At 51.1% G+C, this 20,337-nt stretch overlaps 1 protein-coding gene across 1 annotated transcript in view; it reads left to right on the top strand.

Annotated features, from left to right (window-relative positions):
• spef1 (sperm flagellar 1) overlaps positions 1-2,897 on the top strand; it is a 55,999-nt gene extending 53,102 nt beyond the window's left edge. Inside the window, exon 8 of the mRNA XM_072491663.1 lies at positions 2,722-2,897. The gene's annotated coding sequence lies outside the window, so the exon portion shown is untranslated. The remainder of the gene's footprint in view (positions 1-2,721) is intronic.
• Positions 2,898-20,337: the final 17,440 nt, after the last annotated feature.

Below are 20,337 nucleotides of genomic sequence, written 5' to 3'. Positions count from 1 at the left end.
TCTCCCGAACCCTCCACGCTTCAGAAATCCGCCACTCCTCAGTGGAAAAGGAAGCCCAAGCCATAGTGGAAGCTGTGCGACATTGGAGGCATTACCTGGCCGGCAGGAGATTCACTCTCCTCACCGACCAACGGTCAGTAGCTTTCATGTTCGATAATGCACTGCGGGGCAAAATCAAAAACGACAAGATCTTAAGGTGGAGGATCGAGCTCTCCACCTTCAACTACGAGATCTTGTATCGTCCCGGAAAGCTGAACGAGCCGTCCGATGCCCTATCCCGCGGCACATGTGCCAACGCACAAATTAACCGCCTCCAAACCCTCCACGAGGACCTCTGCCACCCGGGGGTCACTCGGTTTTTCCACTTTATCAAGTCCCGCAACCTCCCATACTCTTTAGAGGAGGTCCGTACAGTCACAAGGGACTGCCACATCTGCGCGGAATGCAAACCGCATTTTTTCAGGCCGGATGGTGCGCACCTGATTAAGGCTTCCCGCCCCTTTGAACGCCTTAGTCTGGATTTCAAAGGGCCCCTCCCCTCCACCGACCGCAACACATACTTCCTTAATGTGGTGGACGAATACTCCCGCTTCCCATTCGCCATTCCCTGCTCTGACATGACCGCGGCCACAGTCATTAAAGCCCTGAACACCATCTTCACACTGTTCGGTTGCCCCGCATACGTCCACAGCGACAGGGGGTCCTCTTTCATGAGCGACGAGCTGCGCCAGTTCCTGCTCAGCAAGGGCATAGCCTCAAGCAGGACGACCAGCTACAACCCCCGGGGGAACGGGCAAGTAGAGAGGGAGAACGGCACGGTCTGGAAGACCGTCCTACTGGCCCTACGGTCCAGGGACCTCCCAGTTTCACGGTGGCAGGAGGTCCTCCTGGACGCTCTCCACTCCATCCGGTCGCTATTATGTACGAGCACTAATCAAACGCCCCATGAGCGTCTCCTTGTCTTCCCTAGGAGGTCCTCCTCTGGAACGTCGCTGCTGACCTGGCTGGCGGCCCCAGGACCCATCTTGCTCCGAAAGCATGTGCGGGCACACAAGGCGGACCCGTTGGTCGAAAGGGTTCACCTCCTCCACGCGAACCCGCAGTACGCTTACGTGGAGTACCCCGACGGCCGACAGGACACGGTCTCCCTGCGGGATCTGGCGCCCGCCGGCAACACACACACCCCCCCCGACACCATTCAACCAACCCCCCCCCCTTCCTGCCACCGCCGCACCCCGCGACCGCCCCCTTCCCCAGGAGGATCGGTTCCCCTCCCCTCAGGCCCGACCAAGAATAAAGCCCAAGCTGAAACCGTAAGGCTCCCGGAGACGACAACACCGGTACAAGCACCACCACCACCACCGGGGCCGAGGCGATCGACACAGACGACCAGACCGCCCGACCGACTCGTGGCGTCGATCTAAATCGATATATGGACTTTTCACAAGAACATTTTGCCTTTCTCCCGATACCTTCTGTAAATAGTTGAAACAGGACAAAATTGTACATACTGTATTGCCATATGAATGTTTTCCTCCCAGGACCAGCCCTGTAAACCCTTACCACCATGCGAAGCATCACCCCGCCGGGTTCATTTTTGACAAGGGGTGAATGTGGTAGTATGTATTAGGGGTCATGTGGGACTGGAAGCCCTAATGTCATTGGCTGACAGATCCCGGGTCCTGGTTGGCCGTTGACCTCTAGCTCCGCCCTGAAGGCGGAGTATAAGAAGCCGGAGTCCTCCCCCGCAGGCCATTCTACTATCGAGCTGCGGGGGAACAGACACGCTTAATAAAGCCTCATCGACTTCACTCTATTCGTCTCACGGAGTCTTTGTGCGCTACAGTCACCAAGGGCAATTTATCGCGGCCAATCCACCTAACCTGCACGTCATTGGACTGTGGGAGGAAACCGGAGCACCTGGAGGGAACCCACGCAGACACGGGGAGAACGTGCAGACTCTACACAGACAGTGACTCAGCGGGGAATCGAACCTGAGACCCTGGCACTGTGAAGCCACAGTGCTACCCACTGTGCTACCGTGCTGATGATGTTATGGTTTTGCAAAGATGCGATTCCATTAATATGATGGAATTGTAATCATCTGATCAAATTATGATGCAATTGTGGTTGGATGATACAATGAAACTGTACACATGCAAGAACATTGTGACAATCTTGTCGCAATACTATATCGGAAGTCATGTTTGCTCGCAAATGTTGATTTTAATAAAATCAAAGGCTAAATACCAAACGTCACACAAAGAAAGATCTTCCGCCAGTTGATACCAGAATGCAGGTTTATTAATTAACTCTTCAATGTTACAGGAAGTGACATCCTTGTTAAAAATAGAGCAGCGACATGTGAAATATTTCAGCGTTAATACTTGTAAAAATTGCAGAGATAAATGACAGTTGCCATATTTTCCACCCTCAAACCTCCTGATGGAGCAACCTGATTCTGAATGTTTCAAAACAAAAAATTCTGTCTCTTCCAAGAACTAAACCAGCAAAAGTCCCCAGATACATCCTTACATCACTCCATGAGTACTGAGAAATTGATAGGGCAGATACGTTTATCAAACACAATCTCAAACTATCGCAATTTTGACACTGATAACAAATTTACAGAGAAACACAGGAGAACGCTGAGGGCGACATTACCCCAGCTTCAGTTTACAACACGGTTTTCTAGCTTACTAATCAGTATTTTGTTTTCAGAGCGCAGGAAGAGGAGATGGCCATTCAGCCCCTCCAGCTTGATATGCTATTCCATTAAGTCATGGCTGATCTGTACTGGACCATTTATCCATGTTAACTCCAAACACATTTTGGACAGAGTTTCCAGCTCATCCCGGAATTCCCCCTGGTGTGTGGAACGATACTACGTGCAAGAACCCCTGTCATATTCGTGATACTGATAATAAAGGGAAGTTGCACTAAATTCTTGAGCTTTTCACTTCCCAAATAATATGGATGACAGCTGTTCAGAGCTGGAATTAAACCATAGGAAGGAATGACCAAAACATGGGCAAATACAAAGTTACTTACAGAGCAGAAAGAGGCCATTTGGCCTATCTGGCTTGTGCTGTGCATAGAGTCATAGAGGTTTACAGCATGGATTCAGGCCCTTCGGCCCAACTTGTCCATGTCGCCCAGTTTTTAACCACTAAGCTAGTCCCAATTGCCTGCATTTGGCCCATAATCCTCTACACCCAGCTTTACCATATAATTGTTTAAATGCTTTTTAAAAAAATATATTTTATTCAAATTTTTTGGCCAAACAAAACAATACAAAGGTTTTCCTTTTTACAACAATAAAACAGTATAAATAACAGTGGCCGTTTTTAACAAATAAATAAATAATATATATATAAACTAAATGGCAACTGCCATATCAAAATTACTAACTCTCCAAAAATAAAATCAAACAATCCAATATACATAGCCTAATACAAATATCTATACAAAAACACCCCTAAGGACCCGCCCGGGCTCCCCCCCCCCCCCCGCCCCTCCCCCCTGGGTTGCTGCTGCTACCTTCCCATTTCCTTTATCGTTCTGCGAGGTAGTCAATGAACGGTTGCCACCGCCCGGTGAACCCTTGAGCCGAACCCCTTAGTGCGAACTTTATCCGTTCTAGTTTTATAAATCCTGCCATGTCATTTATCCAGGTCTCCACGCCCGGGGGTTTGGCTTCTTTCCACATTAGCAATATCCTGCGCCGGGCTACGAGGGACGCAAAGGCCAAAACATCAGCCTCTTTCGCCTCCTGCACTCCCGGCTCTTCTGCAACCCCGAATATAGCCAACCCCCAGCCTAGCTCGACCCGGACCCCCACCACCTTCGAAAGCACCTTTGCCACCCCCACCCAGAACCCCTGCAGTGCCGGACATGACCAAAACATGTAGGTGTGGTTTGCTGGGCTTCTCGAGCATCTCCCACACCTATCCTCTACCCCGAAAAATTTACTGAGCCCTGCTCCAGTCATATGCGCCCTGTGTAAAACCTTGAATTGTATCAAGCTTAGCCTGGCGCACGAGGACGACGAGTTTACCCTACGTAGGGCATCAGCCCACAGCCCCTCCTCAATCTCTTACCCCAGCTCTTCTTCCCATTTCCCCTTCAGCTCATCTACCATGATCTCCCCCTCGTCCCTCATTTCCCTGTATATATCCGACACCCTACCATCCCCCACCCATGTCCCCGAGATCACTCTATCTTGAATCTCCTGCGTCGGGAGCTGCGGGAATTCCCTCACCTGCTGCCTCGCAAAAGCCCTCAGTTGCAGGAATCGAAATTCATTCCCTTGGGGCAACCCATATTTTTCCGTCAGCACTCCCAGACTCGCAAACGTCCCGTCTACGAACAGATCTCTCAGTTGCACAACCCCAGCTCTCTGCCATGCTCCAAATCCCCCATCTATTCTCCTCGGGACAAACCTATGGTTATTTCTTATCGGGGACCGCACCGAGGCTCCCGTCATTCCCCTATGCCGTCTCCATTGCCCCCAAATATTTAGTGTTGCCACCACCACTGGTCTTGTGGTGTATTTCTTCGGGGAGAACGGCAACGGTGCCGTCACCATTGCTTGTAGGCTGGTTCCTTTGCAGGACGCCATCTCCAATCTCTTCCACGCCGCTCCCTCCCCTTCTCCCATCCACTTACACACCATTGAGATATTGGCGGCCCAGTAGTATTCACTTAGGCTCGGTAGTGCCAGCCCTCCACTATCCCTGCTACGCTGCAAGAACCCCCTCCTCACTCTCGGGGTCTTCCCGGCCCACACAAAGCTCATGACACTTTTCTCAATTCTCTTGAAAAAAGCCTTCGTGACCATCACCGGGAGGCACCGAAACACAAAAAGGAATCTCGGGAGGACTACCATTTTGACCACCTGCACCCTACCCACCAGTGACATGGGCACCATGTCCCATCTCTTAAAATCCTCCTCCATCTGTTCCACCAATCTTGTTAAATTAAGCCTATGTAAGGTTCCCCAACTCCTGGCTATCTGAATCCCTAAGTACCGGAAATCTCTTGTCACCTTCCTCAGCGGTAAGTCATCTACTCTCCTGCTCTGCTCCCCCGGATGCACCACAAACAACTCACTCATCCCCATATTCAATTTGGACCCCGAAAATTCCCCAAACTCCCTAAGTATCTGCATTATCTCAGGCATCCCCTCCACTGGGTCCGCAACATACAGCAATAAATCATCTGCATACAAAGATACCCGGTGTTCTTCTCTTCCCCTGAGTACTCCCCTCCACTTCCTGGAGCCCCTCAGTGCTATGGCCAGGGGCTCAATCGCCAATGCAAACAGTAACGGAGACAGGGGACACCCCTGCCTCGTCCCTCTATGAAGATGGAAGTAGTCAGACCTCCGTCTGTTCGTGACCACGCTCGCCACCGGGGCCCTATACAGCAGCTGTACCCATCCGATATACCCTTCTCCAAAACCAAATCTCCTCAGCACCTCCCACAGATAATCCCACTCCACTCTGTCGAATGCTTTCTCGGCGTCCATCGCCACCACTATCTCCGCCTCCCCCTCTGGTGGGGGCATCATCATTACCCCTAGCAACCTCCGTATGTTCGTGTTCAGCTGTCTCCCCTTAACGAACCCAGTTTGATCCTCGTGGACCACCCCCGGAATACAGTCCTCTATCCTCGTCGCCATCACCTTAGCCAGGAGCTTAGCATCTACATTTAAAAGGGAAATGGGCGACTTCCGGGTGCGGCGATGACCAGCTAAGTCACACGTTTCGGCAGCTCCCGGTGGAACGGACTTTTGGGCTCTTAATAGGAGCCCCAACGGCAATTTTAACGGCTAAAAACACTGTGTGGTAAACCAGAAGGGAATCCCCCCCTGGATACGGATGGAAAAAGGAGAGGAAAGCGGCCGGATTGCGGAGGATCCTCTAGAGCAGCGGCAAGGAAGGCAAGCACAAAGCAAGATGGCGTCGGAAGGTGGCCATTTAGTATGGGGCCCTGACCAACAAGAGTTCCTGCGGCGCTGTGTGGAAGAACTAAAAAAGGAGATGAAGAAGGAGCTGCTGGCCCCGATATTACAGGCGATTGAAGGGCTAAAGGAGGAGCAAAAGACCCAGGAGCAGGAGCTTCGGGTCGTGAAGGCAAAGGCCGCTGAAAATGAAGACGAAATACAGGGCCTGGTAGTGAAGACAGAGATGCACGAGGCACAACACAAAAGATGTGTGGAAAGGCTGGAGGTGCTGGAGAATAATGCGAGGAGGAAGAATTTAAGGATTCCTGGTCTTCCCGAAGGCGCAGAAGGGGCGGACTTCGGGGCATATGTGAGCATGATGCTTCACTCGTTAATGGGATCGGAGGCCCCGACGGGCCCCTTGGAGGTGGAGGGAGCTTATCGCGTTATGGCGCGAAGACCGAGGGCTGGAGAGATACCTCGAGCCATAGTGGTGAGATTTCTCCGCTATAATGACAGAGAGATGGTCCTCAGATGGGCGAAGAAAACTCGGAGCAGTAGGTGGGAGAACGCGGTGATCCGCGTATATCAAGATTGGAGTGCGGAAGTGGCGAGAAGGAGGGCAAGTTTTAATCGGGCTAAGGCGGTGCTTCACAAAAGGAAGGTCAAATTCGGAATGTTGCAGCCGGCAAGATTGTGGGTCACACACCAAGGGAAGCACCACTACTTTGAGACGGCAGAAGAGGCGTGGACATTTATTGTGGACGAGAAGCTGGAATAGGCGGGCAAGAGAAAGGCGAGAAAAAAGGGCGGGGGGGATGGTTTTTTCAATTTGTTAATTTTGCAATCCTGGAACTTTTCTCTCTTCCCCATGTTGGGGGGGGGGGGGGGGGAGTATGAGGAACAGTGGGCGCCGGCGATTAGGGGCGGGGCCGAGTGGGAAACACGGGCTTTGTTCCCGCGCTATGGTAATTATGGCGGGAACAGGGACGCAGGAAGGAGGGGGCCTCGCACAGTGGGGGCCGAGGACAAGGGGGGAAGCCAAGGTCAGCCAGAGTTCGCTGACTTCTGGGAGCAACATGGGGGGTGCAACTACGCTGGAGGGGGATCTAGCGGAGGGGGGGGGAGGGGGGAGTTAACTGGGTTGCTGCTGCTAAGAAGGGGGAGCTGTTATGGGATGGGGTGGTCGAGGCGGGAGGGCGCCGTTGGGGGGATATACGGGTACGTGGGAACCGGGTGAGGAGCTGGGTTAAAAAAGGGGATGGCTAGTCGACAAGGGGGGGGGGTAAAGAGCCCCCCAACCCGGCTGACCACGTGGAACATGAGAGGGCTGAACGGGCCGATTAAAAGGGAACGGGTACTCGCACACCTAAAGAAATTAAAGGCAGATGTGGTTATGTTGCAGGAGACGCATCTGAAACTGATAGACCAGGTCAGACTACGTAGAGGATGGGTGGGGCAGGTGTTTCATTCTGGTTTGGATGTGAAGAACAGGGGGATGGCTATCTTAGTGGGGAAACGGGTACTGTTTGAGGCAAAGACCATAGTGGCGGATAGTGGGGGTAGATATGTGATGGCGAGTGGCAGATTGCAAGGGGAGGCGGTGGTTCTGGTGAACATATATGCCCCGAACTGGGATGATGCAAATTTTATGAGGCGTATGTTGGGACGTATCCCGGACCTGGAGGCGGGAAAGTTGGTAATGGGGGGAGACTTCAATACGGTGCTTGATCCAGGGCTGGACCGGTCGAGGTCCAGGATCGGGAAGAGGCCGGCAGCGGCCAGGGTGCTCAAGGACTTCATGGAACAGATGGGAGGGGTAGATCCCTGGAGATTTAGTAGGCCTAGGAGTAAAAAAGCGGGGCCAGCAAGTCCATATACTTCCTATAAAATTCCACCGTGAATCCGTCTGGTCCCGGGGCCTTCCCTGCCTGCATGCTCCCAATCCCTTTCACTACCTCCTCCATCTCAATCTGTGCTCCCAGTCCAGCCCTCTCCTGTTCCTCCACCTTAGGGAATTCCAGCTGATCCAGAAAGCACATCATTCTCTCCTTCCCTTCCGGGGGCTGAGCTTTATATAATCTTTCGTAGAATGCCTTGAACACCCCATTCACTCTCTCCGCTCCCCGCTCCATCTCTCCCTCCTCATCTCTCACCCCCCCTATCTCCCTCGCTGCTCCCCTCTTCCTCAGTTGGTGGGCCAGCAACCGGCTCGCCTTCTCTCCATATTCGTACTGTACACCCTGTGCCCTCCACCATTGTGCCTCTGCATTACCCATAGTCAACAAGTCAAATTCTACATGTAGCGTTTGTCTTTCCCTGTACAGTCCCTCCTCCGGTGTCTCCGCATATTGTCTGTCCACCCTCAAAAGTTCTTTCAGCAACCGCTCCCTTTCCCTACCCTCCTGCTTTCCTTTATGTGCCCTGATAGATATCAGCTCCCCTCTAACCACTGCCTTCAACGCCTCCCAGACCACTCCCACCTGAACCTCCCCATTGTCATTAAGCTCCAAGTACCTTTCAATACACCCCCTCACCCTTAAACATACCCCCTCATCCGCCAATAATCCCATGTCCATTCTCCAGGGTGGGTGCTGTTCTTTTTCCTCTCCTACCTCCAGGTCCACCCAATGTGGAGCATGGTCCGAGATAGCTATGGCTGTGCACTCCGTCCCTGTCACCTTAGGGATCAATGCCCTTCCCAAAACAAAAAAGTCTATCCGTGAATATACTTTATGAACATAGGAGAAAAACGAGAACTCCTTACTCCTAGGCCTGCTAAATCTCCAGGGGTCTGCTCCTCCCATCTGCTCCATGAAGTCCTTGAGCACCCTAGCTGCAGCCGGCCTCCTCCCGGTCCTGGACCTTGATCTGTCCAGTCCTGGGTCCAGCACCGTATTGAAGTCTCCCCCCATTACCAACTTTCCCGCCTCTAGGTCCGGGATACGTCCCAACATACGCCTCATAAAATTTGCATCATCCCAGTTCGGGGCATATACGTTCACTAGAACCACCGCCTCCCCTTGCAATCTACCACTCACCATCACGTATCTACCCCCACTATCCGCCACTATGGTCTTTGCCTCAAACAGTACCCATTTCCCCACTAATATAGCCACCCCCCTGTTCTTTGCATCTAACCCCGAATGAAACACCTGCCCCACCCATCCTTTGCGTAGTCTGACCTGGTCTATCAGTTTCAAATGCGTCTCCTGCAGCATAACAACATCTGCCTTTAATTTCTTTAGGTGTGCGAGTACCCGTGCCCTTTTAATCGGCCCGTTCAGCCCTCTCACATTCCACGTGATCAGCCGGGTTGGGGGGCTCTTTACCCCTCCCCCCCCCTTGTCGACTAGCCATCCCCTTTTTTAATCCAGCTCCTCACCCGGTTCCCACGTACCCGTATATCCCCCCAACGGCGCCCTCCCGCCTCGACCACCCCACCCCGTACCAGCTCTCCCCTCTCCCCAGCAGCAGCAACCCAGTTAACTCCCCCCCCCCCCCGCTAGATCCCTTTCTAGCGTAGTTGCACCCCCCATGTTACTCCCAGAAGTCAGCAAACTCTGGCTGACCTCGGCTTCCCCCCGTGACCTCGGCCCCCACTGTGCGAGGCCCCCTCCTTCCTGCTTCCCTGTTCCCGCCATGATTACCATTGCGCGGGAACAAAGCCCGCGTTTCCCACTTGGCCCCGCCCCTAATGACCGGCGCCCACAGTTCCTCATCCTCCCTCCCCCCCCCCCTCCCCCACGACATGGGGAAGAGAGAAAAGTTACAGGGTCGCAAGATTAACAACTTGAAAAATCATCCCCTCCCCCTTTTTCCCCCCTTCACCCCACGTAATCACCCCACCACTTTGTCCCAAAAGTTCTTTCTCTTGCCCGACTATTCCAGCTTCTCGTCCACAATGAATGTCCACGCCTCTTCTGCCGTCTCAAAGTAGTGGTGCTTCCCTTGGTGTGTGACCCACAATCTCGCCGGTTGCAACATTCCAAACTGGATCTTCTTTTTGTGAAGCACCGCCTTAGCCCGATTAAAACTTGCCCTCCTTCTCGCCACCTCCGCACTCCAATCCTGGTATACGCGGATCACCGCGTTCTCCCACCTACAGCTCCGAGTTTTCTTCGCCCATCTGAGGACCGTCTCTCTGTCATTATAGCGGAGAAACCTCACCACTATAGCTCGGGGTATTTCTCCAGCCTTCGGTCTTCGCGCCAGAACTCGATAAGCTCCCTCCACCTCCAAGGGGCCCGTCGGGGCCTCCGATCCCATTAGCGAGTGAAGCATCGTGCTCACATATGTCCCGACGTCTGCCCCTTCTGCGCCTTCGGGAAGACCCAGAACTCTTAGATTCTTCCTCCTCGAGTTATTCTCCAGTACTTCCAACCTCTCCACACACCTTTTGTGCTGTGCCTCGTGCGTCTCTGTCTTCACCACCAGGCCCTGTATTTCGTCGTCATTTTCAGCAGCCTTTGCCTTCACGACCCGAAGCTCCAGCTCTTGGGTCCTCTGCTCCTCCTTTAGCCCTTCAATCGCCTGTAATATCGGGGCCAACAGCTCCTTCAACTCCTTTTTCAGCTCTTCCACACAGCGCCGCAGGAACTCTTGTTGCTCCGGGCCCCATAACAAACGGCCACCTTCCGACGCCATCTTGCTTTGAGCTTACCTTCCTTGCTGCTGCTCCAGAGGATCCTCCGCAGTCCGGCCGCTATCCTCTCCCTTATCCATGCGTGTCCGGGGGGGATTCCCTTCTGGTTTACCGCTCAGTATTTTTGGCCGTTTAAATTGTCGTTGGGGCTCCTATTAAGAGCCCAAAAGTCCGTTCCAACGGGAGCTGCCGAAACGTGCGACTTAGCTGGTCATCGCCGCACCCGGAAGTCCCGTTTAAATGCTTTTTAAAAGACAAAACTGTATCCGCCTCTACTGCTGCCTCTGGTAGCAAGTTCCAGACACTCACCACCCTCTGTGTGAAAAAATTGCCCCTCTGGACCCTTTTGTAACTCGCCCCTCTCACCTTAAACCTATGCCCTCTAGTTTTAGACTCCCCTACCTTTGGGAAAAGATGATAATCTCGAACAACTCTATTAAAACACTCCTTAACCTCTCTGATCTAAAGAGAATAAGCCTGGTTTCTCTAAACTCTCAACATCATTGAAGTCTCTCTTCCCCAGGAGGGAGACAGTGAGTGAGTGAGTGAGTGTGTGAGTGAATGAGTGTGTGAATGAGTGTGAGTGAGTGAATGAGTGAGTGAATGAGTGAATGAGTAAGTGAGTGAGTGAATGAGTGAGTGAATGAGTGAGTGAATGAGTGAGTGAGTGAGTGCGTGAGTGAGTGAATCAAGGCCATCCTCATGGAAAAATTCTCCTGAAGTTTCATCAGAACCAATGAGGGCCTAATGCATGTGCCATGCCTGGGGCAGCACGGTGGTGCAGTGGTTAGCACTTCTGCCTCACAGCATCAGGGACCGAAGTTCGATTCCGGACTTGGGTGACCGTCTGTGCGGAGTTTACACTTTCTCCCCGTGTCTGTGTGGATTTCCTCCGGGTGCTCCGGTTTCCTCCCACAGTCCAAAGATGATGTGCGGGTTAGGTTGATTGGCCATGATAAATTGCCCCTTAGTGTCCAAAGATGTGCAGATTTGGTGGAGTTACGGGGATAGGGCTGGGGAGTGGGCCTAGGTGAGATGCTCTTTCAGAAGGTTGGTGCAGACTCGATGGGCCGAATGGCCACCTTCTGCACTGTAGGGAATTCTATGGTTCTATGCATTGCCATTAATATCAAACCAGTTATATCTTACACTACTGTATATCTCCAAACACGGAATCAGTACTCCACAATGCTGTGAATGTCCAGCGTTAGTCATGCTGTGGCTCTGTGCTCAACACTGCCTCTAGACTCAGAGTTTGTGGGTTCAGATCCCACATCAGCGACTTGAGCTTAAGGTTCAGTGCAGCACTGAGGGAGTGCTGCAGCCTTGCGGATGCTGCCTTTCCGATCAGACGTTAAGCTGATGTCTGCCCTCCCACAACAACTATATCAAAGAAGGACAGGGGAATTATCCCCAGGGACCTGACCAATCCCTCAAGCGCCAGCACAATAAACAGATCATTGCTGTTATGTGGGAGCTTGCTGTGCCCAAATTGGCTGCCCTGTTTCCAACCTTACAGCGGTGACCACACTTCAAGAAGTGCCGCATGGGCTGGAAAGTACGTTGGGATGCTCTGAGGCTGTGCCAGGTGCTATACAAATGCAAGTCTTTCATTTCTCGTTTACACTTGCAATGTGTACCAGCCGACCGAGACTGCAGGGAGGCAGCCCGAACAGAGCCTTATTGTATTTTAATGTTCCACACAAATGGAGCATTCAAAATCAGAACTGAGAAAGAGATATGTAAGAGCTGAACATATTTACACTGTGATGAGTCGAAACGACTCTGCCATGAAAACAGGACTTAGCAGCTACAGTGACAGTAAATGGTTACTCATTGCCGTGGTGTCAAGCATGTGCTGGCAGCGTTCAGCTACACTGAGAGCTTTGTAAAGACTTCACAGTGTGATAGATCAGAAATATCAGGCGCAGCCACAGAGTGAGAAAACATCCCATAATCCCAGCACCTTCCGAGAATTTACTGGGAGTAGAGTAAGACAATCGACCTCTGTTTCTGCTTTTAGTGTTTGCTCCTTAATTATTCACCCGTCTCATCATCATGCTGTTCATTTTGATTTCTTCCATAACTCCTCCTAGATCTTAGAATCATACAAGGAGGCCATTCAGCCCATCGAGTCTACACCGACCCTCTGATTGAGCATCCTAACTAGGCCCACCGCCCCCTGCCCTACCCCTGTAACCTACTTCACCTAACCTTTGGACACTAAGGGATAATTTCAAATGGCCAATCCACCTCTAAGGTCAGACCATTACAATGAGCATAGTGGATATGTTACTGGATTTGTAATGCAGGGGCCTGGGCTAATGATTGTTAAACCCAACCACGGCATCTGAGGAATTTCAATTCAGTGAATTCAATAATTCTGGATTAAAAGGGGAGTATCAGTGAAACATCCGGATTGTTGTAAAAACCCATCTCGTTCTCGAATGTCCTTGAGGGAAGGAAATCTGCCATCCTTACCTGGTCTGGCCTACATGTGACTCCAGACCCACAGCAGTGAGGTTGACTCTTACCTGCCCTCTAAATAGGCCCAGCTACCCTCTCCAGCTGTTCAATCAGTACTCCTACACGTTGAACACAACGGGAAAGAAGCATAGAGGGTGGCAAGGGCACAGATTGTACTCTTGGGGACTTCAATGCCCATTATCAAGAACGGCCGGGTAGCTCCACCACAGGCCGAATGGCCTGGTCCGAACGGACATAGTTGTTAGGCCGGGTCTGCAGCAGGTGGTGAGGGAACCAACAAAAAGGAAAAGCATACTTGACCTTGTCCACACCAATCTACCTGTCACAGGTGCATCTGTCCATGATAGTATTAGTAGGAGTGGCCACTGCACAGTCCTTGTGGCTCTACCATTGTGCTAAATGGGATAGACTTCAAAGCGATCTAGCAACTCAAAATTGGACATCCAAGAGGCACTGGGGCCATCAGCAGCAGCAGAATTGTACTCAAACGCTATCTGTAACCTCCTGGCCCTGCATATCCCTCATTCTGCCGTTACCGTCAAGCTAAGGGGTCAACCCTGGTTCAATGAGTGTGCAGGAGGACATGCCGGGAGCAGCACCCGGCATCATTAAAACGAGATGTCAACCACGGGAACTATGACACAGGATTATTGCTTGTCAAATGGAAGAAGCGGTAAGTTCCTGCAGTCTGGTGGGGCGATATCTTGGAAGGGTCCATAGAGTTCCTATAGTGCAGAAGGAGGCCATTTGGCCCATCGAGTTTGCACTGACCATCTCGGCCCATTCCCCAGCCCTATCCCCCATAACCTAACCTGTACATCCCTCGACACTGAGCGGCAATTTATCCACCTAACCTGCACAACTTTGGACTGTGGGAGGAAACCGGAGCACCCGGAGGAAACCCACGCAGACACGGGGAGAAATTGCCAACTCCACACAGACAGTGACCCGAGGCCGGAATTGAACCCGGTCCCTGGAGCTGTGAGGCAGCAATGCTAACCACTGTGCCACCGTGCTGCCCCAGTATTCAAATGGGGATTTGCGGGTAGAGTTTAGGAATAAAAAGGGGGCGGTCACATTTCTGGGAGTGTATTGCAGGCCCTGAAACATCAGTGGACAATAGAGGAGCAGATATGTAGATAATTCACTGAGGTGCATAACAATAATAAAAATAATAGGGTAATAATATTAGGAGATTTCTACTTCCCCAACATTAATTGGGGTAGTCATTGTTTAAAGAGTTTAGGGGGGGAAGATTTCTTGGAATATATTCAAGAGAGTTGTTCATGTCAATATGTAGAAGGTCCAATGAGGGATGGCGGAATGCTGAATTTAATTCTGGGGAATGAAGTCAGACAGGTGTTCGAGATGGCAGTGGGGGAGCATTTTAATAATAGCGACCACAACACGGTACGATTTAAGTTTGTTGCATATAGAAAGTACTGGGGGAACGTAAGAAAGCAATTAGGCGAGCAAAACGGGGGCATGAGAAAGTACTGGCAGGTAGGATTAGGGAGAATCCCAAGATATTCTATAATTATATTAAGGGGAAGAGGATAACCAGAGGAAGTGTTAGGCCCATTAGGGACCAAAATGGCAATATGTGCATTGAGCCAGAGGACATTGAAAGGATGTTAAATGAATACTTCACATCTGTCTTCATTCAGGAGAAGGAGGTACAGAATTCAGGGAGAGGGATTGTGAGGTTCTTGAACAGTTTGAGATCGGAGTGAGGTATTGGAGGCTTTGACAGGCTTATTGGTGGACAAATCTTCAGGTTCAGATGAATTGTATCCCAGACTGCTGTGGGAGGAAAGAGAGGAAATTATAGGGGCTCTGACCCAAATCTTTAATTCCTCTCTGGTCACAGGTGGGAGGTGCCAGAGGATTGGACGAGCAGCTAACCGTGGTTCCACTTTTCAGGAAGGGTGGTAGCGATAAACCAGGAATTAGGACCAGTCTCAGGTCAGTGAGGGAAACTATTGGAGAAAATTAATCTCCACTTGGCAAGGCAAGGTTTGATCAGGGATAGTCAGCATGGCTTTGTCAGAGGGAGGTCATGTTTAACAAATTTGATTCAATTTTTTGAGGAGGTGATCGGACATGTAGATGAGGGTAGTGTAATTAATGTAGCTTACATGGATTTCAGCAAAGCCTTTGGCATGGTCCCACATGGGAGATTAATAAAGATGGTAAAGCACATGGGATCCAGGGTAACTTGGCAAGTTGGATCCAAAACTGGCTTACTACAGGGATCAATGCTAGGCCCCTTATTGTTTGTGATATATATAAACGATATAGATGACAATGTGGGGGGGGGGGGGGGGGGGGGGGGGGGGGGAATTATAAGTAAGTGCGTGGATGGCACGGTGATTGGCCGGGTGGTTAATAGTGAGAAATAAGATCTTAGTTTGCATCCTTAGTGGGACCTTGGGGTGCTTGTCCACAGATCCCACAGGTTCACGGCAGGACAGGTTAATAGGGTAGGTAAGGAGGCATATAGGACACTTATCAGTGGTGGCATATAAGAGCCAGGAGGTTATGTTGGAGCTGTACAGGACTTTGGTTAGGCCACAGCTGGAGTGCTGTGTGCAGTTCTTTCACCTGTTGGGAGGGTGCAGAGGAGATTCACCAGGATGTTGCCTGGGATGGAGTATTTGAGCAATGAAAAGAGGCTGGATGAGCTCAGGATGTTTTCTTTAGAGCAGAGAGTGCTGAGGGGGGACCTGGTTGAGGTGTATAAGACTGAGGGGTTTAGACAGGGTGGATAGGAATCAGCTGTTCCCCTTGGTTGAAGGGTCAATAATGAGGGGACATAATGTTAAGGTGAAGGACAGGAGGTTCAATGACAAGTGATTTTCAACGTCTGTGTTACAAAACAAAATTGAAAAATCACACACTTTTGGTCCAAGACTTGCTGCCCCATTACTTAGGCTGTTCTCCTCACACTTCAACTCGAAACCTTTTTTGAAGCTGTAATGTGCTCGACCTGCAAAGGAATATGTGATAGTGGGGGCTTTGAGGACCAACAATCCACCTCCTTAATGAGTGAGATTTAAGGGGGAGAAAGAAACTCTGGAGCAAGTGGGAAGCAGCTGGTGCGAAGGAGATTTAAATTGGGTACCCAAACAGAAATAAAGAATCATAGAATCACTACAGTGCAGAAGGAGGCCAGTCGGCCCATCGAGTCTGCACCGACCCTCTGAAAAGGTACCCTGCCGAGGGTCAGGGCCCCACCCTATCTCCTTCACCCAATCTAACCTTTTGCTTTGGATACTAAGGGGCAAATTGATCATGGCCAATCCACCTAACCTGTATATCTTTGGACGGTGGGAGGAAACCGGAGCACCCGGAGGAAACCCACGCACACACGGGGAGAACGTGCAGACTCCGCACAGTCACCCGAGGTTGGAATTGAACCCGGGTCCCTGGAGCTGTGCGGCAGCAGTGCTAACCACTGTGCCATCCAAAGAGTGGGGTACAAGAGATAGAGAAGAGACAGCAAGGAAGAGTAAGGAAAGAGTTACATGCTAAATTTTTTAAATCTCTAACATACAACCTGGCCAAGGTTGGTATCATGACCGGGACAGTCTTGGAGGGCCGAAGGGCCTGTTCCTGTGCTGTATTGTTCTTTAAGTCAATTTAACTAATAAGAGGGATTGGATAGAATTGCAGGAACACAAATCGCACCATTAAAAGGAAGTTTGTGTTTTTCAGCCTGGCCCGATCTTTCTGTCCTGATTTGTATTTAAAGGACGTGGCAGTAATTTTTTGAGACACACGGGGACATTGAAGGTGAGCCCCGATTTCTGCTCACTTACTCACCAAAGATTGCTGGGAACAGTATGCACATTTAACTCGCGATTATGTTCCCAGCAAACCTCTGGACAATTGTCGTCTTTAACCCACTCTGCCTTAATTTTCCTTGCCCTTGCTGCGAAGCTCTGTTAACCTTTGCCCCTACCTCGGTTTTCAGCTTATCCAGGACCAGAACCTGGGGTCACTCTTTGAAAATAAAGGGCTCGCCCATTTAAAACGGCGATGAGGCAAACATATTTCTCTCAAAGGGTCGTGATCTTTGGAACCCCCTTCTTGAAAGGGTGATGGATTGAGAATCTTTGAATATTTTTAAGGCCGAGATGGTTGATTCTTGGTGAGCAAGGGGGCTTATCGGGGGATAGGTGGGATGGAGATTTGAGGTTACTATCTGATCAGTTATGCTCTTATTAAATGGCGGAGCGGGCTAGAGGGGCTGAATGGCCTTCTCCTGTTGCCTGTTTGCATGAAAGGGTAGAAGTGAGGTTAAGATCAATCAAGACAAAATGATTAGGCTGGATATTAAAAACTACAGATTGGAGGAAGCCAGTGATTCCAAATGAATATGTCCAAAATGGGAATGTCGCAAAATAGAAGCAGAGTGAGAAAGCTGCACCCCCCCCCCCCCCCCCGGCCATGTCTCAGCCCAATCCCTGCCAAACTTCCCAACCCACTCTCCTCGCTCACCCCTGCACACCTCAGCTCTATCCTCCCCCCCCAATCCTCACAGTTCACTCAGCTGCTCTCCTCACTTTGCTCCCACCTTACTCTTGCCCACTTGCCCCTATTCAGCCCAGTTCTCTCTCCATCACCTCAGCACCCACTCTCTGAATTCCCCCGCTCTGCGTTCCCTTCCACTTTTCCGTCAGCCAGCTCTCCCCAGCTCTGCTCCCATATCCCCACTAAACCCCCACATTTTGAATTCCTCGCTGTGCCCCCCCCCCCGCCCCAGTGCTCCCACGCCCACATGACCATCAACCCCTACATGGCCAGATCCTCACTGCCCCTCCCCGCTGCATCCGCCCCCACCCTGCCCCAGTGGTCCCAACCCCCAGCTGCGGTGGTAGAATCCTCCCTCCACAATCCCCAATGGAGCATCGGTAAAGTTCACCCACTTCGGCAGGGGGGGGGGTCAAACATTAATCATGCCATTCACAGCCCAGATAAGAACTAAACCTCCATGGTTCCTGCCGGTAGTCAATGAGCTAATCGGCCTCCAACAGGATGAGAAAAGTTAGTCCATTATGATCGGATCACAAAGAGCAACAGTTGGTTAATTCTTGTGGGCAAAGACTTGAAACACTTTAAATCCATCTGACTCAGAATTCGACTGAGGGTCGTTCAGAACAAAGCTGCCCCAACCTTCCTGCTATTTCTCAGCAGCTAATAAGCACTTGTAAAACAGGAAATGCAAACGACTGAAAGTCATCGCTGGTTTATTTTTACATATCGGAGGCCTGCCAGAAATGTCGATGAACCCATCGAGTGGGGCCACAGAGTGTGGGAGAGGTGGCCCAGGTCAGACAAGATGGTAGTCAGACAGTGGAGTCACAGTGGGGGGGGGGGGGGGGGGAGAGAGCAGACGGGCGGGGGGTATTCTCGGCAGCCACACTGTCGCTTCCCAGTGAGAATTGCGAGAGAGGAGGGAGCAGCTCCTTGGATCGTTTTGCAGAGAATAATAGCCACGTGGGAAGATTGGAAAGCTGGAATCCGATCATGTCATCAGCCGTGAGAGAAATGCTGCCATGGAATGTGAATGTCATCTGTCTCCCATGACTGGTTACTGTCTTCCCCTTCCCAACAGTGACAGGCAGCGAAGGGTCGGAGGTGGGTTAAAATGGGAAATCCACATCACCCCATGTGGTAGTCACCACTGATGTATATATTAGGTGATTTGTGGTAAGGTCCCTGTACTACAGGTACGGGGGTAATCCCTGCCTGCTGGCTCCGCCCAGTAGGTGGAGTATAAATATGTGTGCTCCCCATACAGCAGCCATTTCGCCAGCTGCTGTAGGAGACCACACATCTTAGTGTAATAAAGCCTCAGTTGCATTCAACTCTCGTCTTTGTGCAATTGATCGTGCAGCACCCCAACACTGACCCACTGAACACGCATTGGCCGCCATTGTTAAGCTGGCTCAATATCAGGGTACCTATGTGCCATGGAGAGGCGGGACGTTTATTAACATATTTGAACCAGGTTCAGAGCAGCACAATTTAAAAGTAACCGGTGCTGCGAATTCTCCTCAGGGGAGTCGAAAGGGGTGGGGGCACCCAGACGTGTCTCACCCCCCCCCCCCCCACCCCCCCTCAGGGAAGCCTTTGGCCTCCCCGCCCTAGCCCTGATCATCAGCCTCCTCTCAACAGCCCGCCCTCCCTGTCGGCTCGCCTGTCCACTTGGCCAGCTGCAGGGCGAGAGGCGGACACCCCAAGATGCACCTAAGGCCCAGCCTCACCGGGAGAACCTCCACAGCTCCGGCCTACTCTTTCCTGAGCTGCTTTGCAGCCTCACCATCCCTTCCTCACCCCATAAATGCTCGAGTCAAGGCTTTTTCCATCCTTGCCGTCTGTTCCCTCAGATTGTAAAGGCTGGTGTTGCTTAATTTTATAAAGAAGATGAAATAAAAGAACTGTCAGCGAGCGGCTGACTTCACCCTTCTGGTATCCGAACGGTCATGTGAGTCACAGTAAATCATCGCAGGCTTGTTGGCAGTGGATTACAGCAGGGATTCACTGTAAGGCTAAATGGGCCCTGTGTAGAATACCAGCGAACACCAGGACATTGCAAGGCTCCAGCACAACAAAGGTATTAAAATGAAATCAGAATTAACCATGTGAAACTTTGTTTTTTAAATTTAGAGTACCCAATTCATTTTTTCCAATTAAGTGGGCAATTTAGCGTGGCCAATCCACCTAGCCTGCACATCTTTGGGTTGTGGGGGCGAAACCCACGCAAACACGGGGAGAATGTGGCAAACTCCACACGGACAGTGACCCAGGGATCGAACCTGGGACCTCGGCGCCGTGAGGCTGCAGGGCTAACCACTGCGCCACCGTGCTGCCAACCATGTGAAACTTAAGCAGTTTCTAAAGATCCTGGAGTCCCAGAATTGCGAAGGAATGCCCTTTTACATTTAGTAACTTCATTCCTCTACCACCTATAATTTCCAACGTTTCTCACTGTTCCAGAGCTATGAGGTGGACCTTTGATGCTGTCTTGGGACTTCTGCTCATCAAGGACAAGTTAGGGAAGAGCAAGAAAGGTTGGTCTTGCCAAGGTGAAAGGATTGACTATTTCAAGGTGGGAAATGGCGGAGGGGATTCTTAACAAAAAACTATTTCCTCATGGTATCTTGTACGAGGAGCGATGAACGGTGATTAGGAAGGCATCCATCCCTTGCAGGTTTATCTGTGAGTCGCAGGATCTACAATGGACAGAACA

The sequence above is a fragment of the Scyliorhinus torazame genome, chromosome 28, assembly GCF_047496885.1.
Source record: "Scyliorhinus torazame isolate Kashiwa2021f chromosome 28, sScyTor2.1, whole genome shotgun sequence".
Classification (NCBI taxonomy): domain Eukaryota; kingdom Metazoa; phylum Chordata; class Chondrichthyes; order Carcharhiniformes; family Scyliorhinidae; genus Scyliorhinus; species Scyliorhinus torazame.
Note: the sequence above shows the minus strand (reverse complement) of the source record. Positions and strands in the feature narration are given on the sequence as shown.